Genomic DNA, 6,251 nt, shown 5'->3' with positions numbered 1-6,251 from the left:
TGGTGCCCCTCACTCCCGAACCACAGCCAGCTGGCACTGCCAGTGTCCCATGCTCCTGAGACACAGCTGCTACCTCCTCCCCACCGCCTCAGCTGCCCCTCTCTTTACTGGAGTCCAGGTGGAGTGCAGCAGCTCCAGCTCATGCAAGCAGTAGTGGAGTGACTCCAGCCCCAGCGCAGGCTGGAGGGAGGAGGAGAGGATGCCTGTGGCACCCCCTGCCCTAAGCTGGGGCTCCCATACCACACCAGGCAGCCTAGCCATGACCCCACTCCCCAGGCAGTGCCACCTAGAGCTGCCTGGCCCCAGTGTGGGTGGGCTGGTGGCAGAGTTCCCTGCTGCCCTCAAATGGCCCTTCACCCCGCTTCTCCTGCTGGAGGGGTTGGCACCTCCTCCAACCCTGTCACAGCCCCAGCAGCCAGACAACTTTCTCCAGTACTGGCAGGCACTTGCACTTCCCCCCCCATACATGCATGCATGCATGCACACACCCCGGGCAGTCCCCCAACCCTGCCCCCCATACACTTACCTGCATCCAGCTGCTAGGGCTGTTTCTACCACTCTGCATGGCTGCATGCTAGGCATGCATGTGCACATGCAGACGCATGTGCACCCGCTACCTCTGTTTGCCCTCCCCCTGCTCCCACCAGTGGAGCAGAGCAAAATCCTGGATGCTTGTTCGGATGTCAAAAAACCACCTGGACGGAGATTGGAGGATATGTCTGGGAAAGCCCAGATGTATCATAACCCTATAATATTCAACTTGATGGCATTTCTTTCAGTAACTTGAAAACTATGACTGTTCTAAGCATTGAAGACCAGAACTTTATTAACTGCACTGGACACATAGCTGGAATCCTTCGAATAGTGTCTTAAAATGTTGACACCCAAAAAACTTTACTACCAGACAGGAATAAGAATGGGAGAGAGGGGAAAGGATAGTCTTGCCAGAAAGTCTTGAAGGCCAAAAGAGATGGTTTTGAGATTAACCCTTCTGATTCCAGACAATATAACTGATGCCTGACATAATATATATGTATACACAGATCATAGCTGTAGCTTTTCTTTTTTTTTTTACTTGGTAAGTATTCCTAGTTCACTCTGCTGCTAAATATTTTTTGGTTACTCAATGCTTGCTTGCCTTCTCTGAGCAGTCTCTACTTGAAATCAATGGAGAACTCTCCTGTGGGAAGTAAGCCTTGGTCATTCTAGAGGTGCAAACTGGAAAAGGTACTTTGAGTAGGAATTTGAAAAGCGTCAAAAGGTCAGTGGAGGTTCTTAAACCCATGGTCAGACCATTGTGTTAGACAGCAGGCTGAGACATTCAAAGCAAGAACAGTCAAAAGTAGGGGTATTGATGTGAACAGAGGTGTGGTCAAGACCAGTAAAATGGCTCTTTGTGATCCTCTAGGATTTCCTCCTGTGTGTTGCAAGACCATCCCTTCACCACCACCCTTGGCCATGAGTTGGAACAGGAGAGCTGAGTGAGCACTGCAGTGGACCTGGGGCAGGAGCTGTTGTGGAAACCTGCATAATTCCTTCTGATTGTGATAGAGGGTCTTTTGGCCATGTTTTACCCTGGTAAGATGACAGGTTCTTCCTCTGTGAGAGTGAGTGGAACAGGAGACCTGAGAGGTGTGAGGAGGGCAGATCTGTCTGGACAGAACAGTCACTTCCCAGCTCGAGAACACGTCTGCTTTACAGAGCATCTCCAGGAATCTTTTCTCTTTGGCAGTGCTTGGGAAGGGAGGGTATAAAATGTGGGCCTTGGTTTTACAAAGCCATTTCAGATGAACCTTTGGTTGCTCAGCAAAGGCTTCTGAGATGCAACAGAAGCAGAGCTTTTATCTGTTCAGTTCAGCCCTCCTGGTAAAGATATCCAAGGGAGAACAGGATGTTTCTTTTCATGGACCCAAAGTGGGGGAAGGGGAATGCATACATCAAGAGGAGCGGGCTTCAGCAGGCTAGGGCCCTGGGGAGAGAGCTGGAGTGTGGATTAGCCTAAGACAAAGAGGAGCATTTACACTGCTGAGGCAGGGTACTGTGAGGGTACTTCTCCATTTCTCTTGTTCTCTGATATCAGGGTAAGCATGTGAGGGCTGTGTGGGGTCAAGGAGAGGAACGGGAAACAATTTCTGAAACTGCAACAAACCTAAACTCTCCAACAGCATGATGAATAATGCAAGAGTTGCCCAAGTGTATCAGTGATAGGATCTAGGTGGAGCTAGATTAGCACACTAAATGTTTGCTTAGGAGAGGGTTTGTTAAAAGATGTTAGTGGGTTTCATCGGTTGCCTCTGTTTGGCAGCAGTGTTTCCATCACTGCATCACTAAAACAAATAATTTTGCTCTTTTTTTGAACTAGGATGCACAGAAGTTTTCCATGCTTCAGCATTATTTCTAAAAGTAAAATGCCCAGTGGGGTGGGAGTATTAGCTAGAAGGTTAAAGTTTCGTTCCTTCATAGTCCATTCCATGCCTTTTTTTTACTTCTTTGTAGGAAGCACGGTTGGGATGGAGGAGTGTGGGGGAAGTTACATTTGTGACAAGCAACCTTTTTAGTGCCTGTGCAATAAGGTACTATTTGCACCCACAGTTTAATCCTGACCTGGTATTTATTGATGTGCTTGGGACAGCAGGCCCTGTGGTTAGTTGGAGGAAAGAGCAGGAATGGAAACCTGTAAGGAGTAGGAATTGTCACTTCTGCCTGCCTTAAATAACTGCATCCTTTGTGGCTGGCCTTTTAAAGCATCCTGGTGGGCTTGTGCACACATCTTATTAAAAGAACAGTTGGCAGTGTTTAGGGTTGAAATCTGTTGTGGGGAGGGGAGAGATCAGGCTTTACAAGTAGCCTAGGCAAGGCCTGCCAGCCCATAATGAGAACTGGCTTCCCAGGATTGGGACAAAAAGTCTGTGCTCTATAAAGATGACACATCCAAGTGTTATTTTTGAAAAAATAATGTAAATTGAGCAGGTTGTATTCTAACTCATTAGCTGGTTGAGGTAAACTGCTGAAAGGGTATGAATGCTTACTAAACTAGTTTTCCCAGTCTATACTAGGATTTAAAATACGTTGAAGTACTTTACCTAATATTTTGCTCCAGTCTGTTAGATGCCCCCAGAGACATCAACCTTTACATTAATTCTGCAAAGGCAAAAGAATTAGATCACATGTCCCAAGTCAGGCATTCAGTCTGCATATGATATCATTCTTACTGTGATGGCATGGTGGGATGGGCAAATGCTGTTTGCTGTCCTCTACAAAAAAGATTATTTATGAACTTGTAGAGCATTAATAACTGTCACTGAGTGGTGTCTGCTTTCTGAAGATCAGTGTTCTTAGTTTTCGTTTTACTGTATCCCTGCATATTTTTGTCCAGGTGTAGGAACTGGCCATTTACACAGGAATGTTATGTCTGAGTTGATATAGGGCAGGGCTGTCCAACTTCTAAGTGCCCAGGGACCATGCTATCCTATCCACCGCCCAGAGGCCTGTGTGGATGTTCTCCCACCCTTCTGCAAGGTGTGCCTATACAGGCATCCTTGCCCCACTGTGCAGTGTAGGGCACAGGCAGGCACTTATTTCGGGTGGAGGGCTGTTTACGGAGTTTTGGCTCATGATAGGCAGCCAGAAGCAGATAAATATTAATTTTCTAAATTTTTAGCAGCCCTGTGGGCCAGATAGAATGGCCTGGCGGGCCGCATCTGGCCCACGGGCCGCATTTTGCCCACCCCTGGTATGGGGTGTAATTGTTCTGCCCAGTGCTCACCCTCAGCTTCCTCTGCTGCTTGCCACGTTGCCCCACCTCCTGGGGTGAAGGCAGGAAATGGCAGCTGGAGGAGGGGGGAGAAATGCAGGGACATTGGCTTCTGCAGATGGAGAAATGAGGGAACAGCAGCTGGGCAGGAGTCTGGGGAGCTCAACTTAATCCCTCATGGGCCACATGTGGCTCCATTTGGACAGTCCTGGTGAGGGTAATAAGTTACAGGTGGCTGTGCTAGATATGGACCTCAGTTTTGTCACTTGGGACAGAATGGGACCAAATGACATGTGACACATGCCTTTTTATAGTATCAAAAAGAGCTTGTTAGCATTTAGAGAAGATTCTTCGAATTAAATTATTTTAATCTAAAAATGTGAATTTCTCAAAACCAAAACTTCTCAGGGGAATACATTGATTTCAACAAAGATTTTTTATTCAAGGGGTGAAATTTGTGGTGAGAAAGTAGGGCAGGGCCCACCCCAGCATGGCTGGTAGCACAGGGGGTAGACCTTTACAACACCCTTGGTTGTTACTTTTGGGCTTTTTAAAGCAGGCTTTCCCCACTAACATCAAATGCATGGAGGGAGCTCAGCATATGGGATTTAATTCATTGATGTCTGCAGAGCACTCAGGTTTTTGAAGAGAAGGAGCTATAGAAGTGTATTATTACATAGGTAAATAAAACAAGGACTCTCCTAAACCTGAAAATGGAAACCTCAAGATAACAGGTGAGTGAGGCAGTGCTGGAATATGTACATACTGGTTTGACTTCTTATTGCCTTAAAAACTGTGATGGACTAGGGTCCAAGAACGTTGGATGGGGGTGTTGGTAGGGGAAGAGGAAGGCACCTTTGCCTCTTGGTAAACTGTAAAGGTTTCCTAGGCCATTGCTATAAAGATGTGGTTTGCCTATGTGGTGATAGGCAATTCTTCTTCCTTACTGTTGTTGCGTGGAGCACTACGTGCCATTTAGCCTTTGGGCTCTCCTACAGGTATGAGCCTTGCAGTGTTGTTGTGTGTTTTGCACAGAACTTGAAAAATACTTCAGGTGTTTTAGAAAGAAAATTGTGATGAGTGGCTTGAGTTCTCTTAGAAAAGAGAGGATACCAATACTGTCCCGTTCATCTAACAAACATGCTGATGGCAGAAAAAACGCTTACAATCTAATTCCTCACCCATTTTTGAGGCAGCTTCTGGGAGGAGTAGTCCAAATGCAGTCTGTTGTGAGAAGTCTAGTCCTTTCTTGAATGCCAGAAATGTTTGTCTTCCAAGTGGCACATTCTGAGGCTTTGCCAATGGGCGGACTGGAAAGAAAGAGGTTGCAATTTTGATTCTGGCAGACTTATATACGAATTTTCCTCCATATGAAATGTTTTCACAGGAAGATAATGGTGGTGAAAGGTGCTGGATCAGCAGTCACAGAGATTGAAGCCCTCTGTCCACAAGTCAGGTAACCCATAGATGCCAATAAACTTCTTCAGAGCGTACAGCTTCCACTGAACCTGGCGGGACCTTCCCTGAGGTCAAGAGAGGAGCTTGGTCTCCATGGTCCAATTGGTTCTTGGTGTGTCTGCTGAGACTGCCACCAAGGGGGCCAGTTAGTTGCCAATTGAAGTTGTGCCTTTTGTGATGTGTGTTTGAAACTTCCACTTTCTTTGTCCTCGTGAAGGAGACTGACACGTTCTCTGGCTTATTTCTTTAGGTTTCGTGAAGCAACGAGATCTTCCTGCCAGAAACTTTTCCCTGCACCCTGAAAGATAAAGGGAAGAATGAGCAGGCCTGAATAGGTGTGGGTTAGGATGAAGACCAGAAGTTGGAATAACAGCAGCCACAGTGGCCTTTGTAATATGGAAAAGCTAAATAAATGCATTGTGAACTGATTCACCAGTGTGGGGTCTTTTCAATAGCTCTTTTTTTCAAACACATTGTCTTTTTCCACCCTTCTTTGACTATATTTTCTTTGTGTCGGTCATCTTCAGAAATCTGGTGACCCCACAACTCTGGCTCTGTGAAGTCAGAACCTTACAACTGATTCCATCTTCTCTTGTAACTAACTTTTCCTGATTGATTTCATTCTGAAGGAAGCCAAAGTACTTTGCAAATTGTGTGTGGGGTAGAGTTGTGATGATTTTGTTTGAGCATTTGTGAAAGAAAACTTAAACTATGCTGAGTAATACTTAGTAATAATCTAGCTACACTATGTTTGTGTGTATGTGTGTGCGCACGCTCACATACGCATGCATCACTGTCTTTTACTTGATGGAATCCAAAACTGCTCAACTATGTGTCAGAGGTTGTATACCGACCACATTCAGAATAGATTCTTTAACTGATCAGAGACTCTGTTTCTAGTGGGATCTGACTTTTATGCCACCTGTTACTATGAAGTTCTTGCGGAGCCACAATGAAACAGCTACTTTATAACAGTGGTGTTTAAGACAGCCATATTGTTGTTAAAATATGCTTCACAAGCTGATTAGTCACATTTTAA

The 6,251-nt window shown here is 45.7% G+C and overlaps 1 protein-coding gene across 2 annotated transcripts in view; it reads left to right on the top strand.

Annotated features, from left to right (window-relative positions):
- The window catches only part of RIMKLB (ribosomal modification protein rimK like family member B), a 79,779-nt gene extending 74,139 nt beyond the window's left edge, over nucleotides 1-5,640 (top strand). For both annotated transcript variants that reach the window (XM_019544149.1, XM_019544148.1), the window contains 3 exons: nucleotides 1,409-1,578; nucleotides 5,142-5,210; nucleotides 5,463-5,640. The gene's annotated coding sequence lies outside the window, so the exon portion shown is untranslated. The remainder of the gene's footprint in view (nucleotides 1-1,408; nucleotides 1,579-5,141; nucleotides 5,211-5,462) is intronic.
- The last annotated feature ends 611 nt before the right edge of the window (nucleotides 5,641-6,251 follow it).

The sequence above is a fragment of the Crocodylus porosus genome, unplaced genomic scaffold, assembly GCF_001723895.1.
Source record: "Crocodylus porosus isolate Cpor-Errol unplaced genomic scaffold, CroPor_comp1, whole genome shotgun sequence".
Taxonomy (NCBI): domain Eukaryota; kingdom Metazoa; phylum Chordata; order Crocodylia; family Crocodylidae; genus Crocodylus; species Crocodylus porosus.
This window is presented reverse-complemented; position numbering and strand designations above follow the sequence as displayed.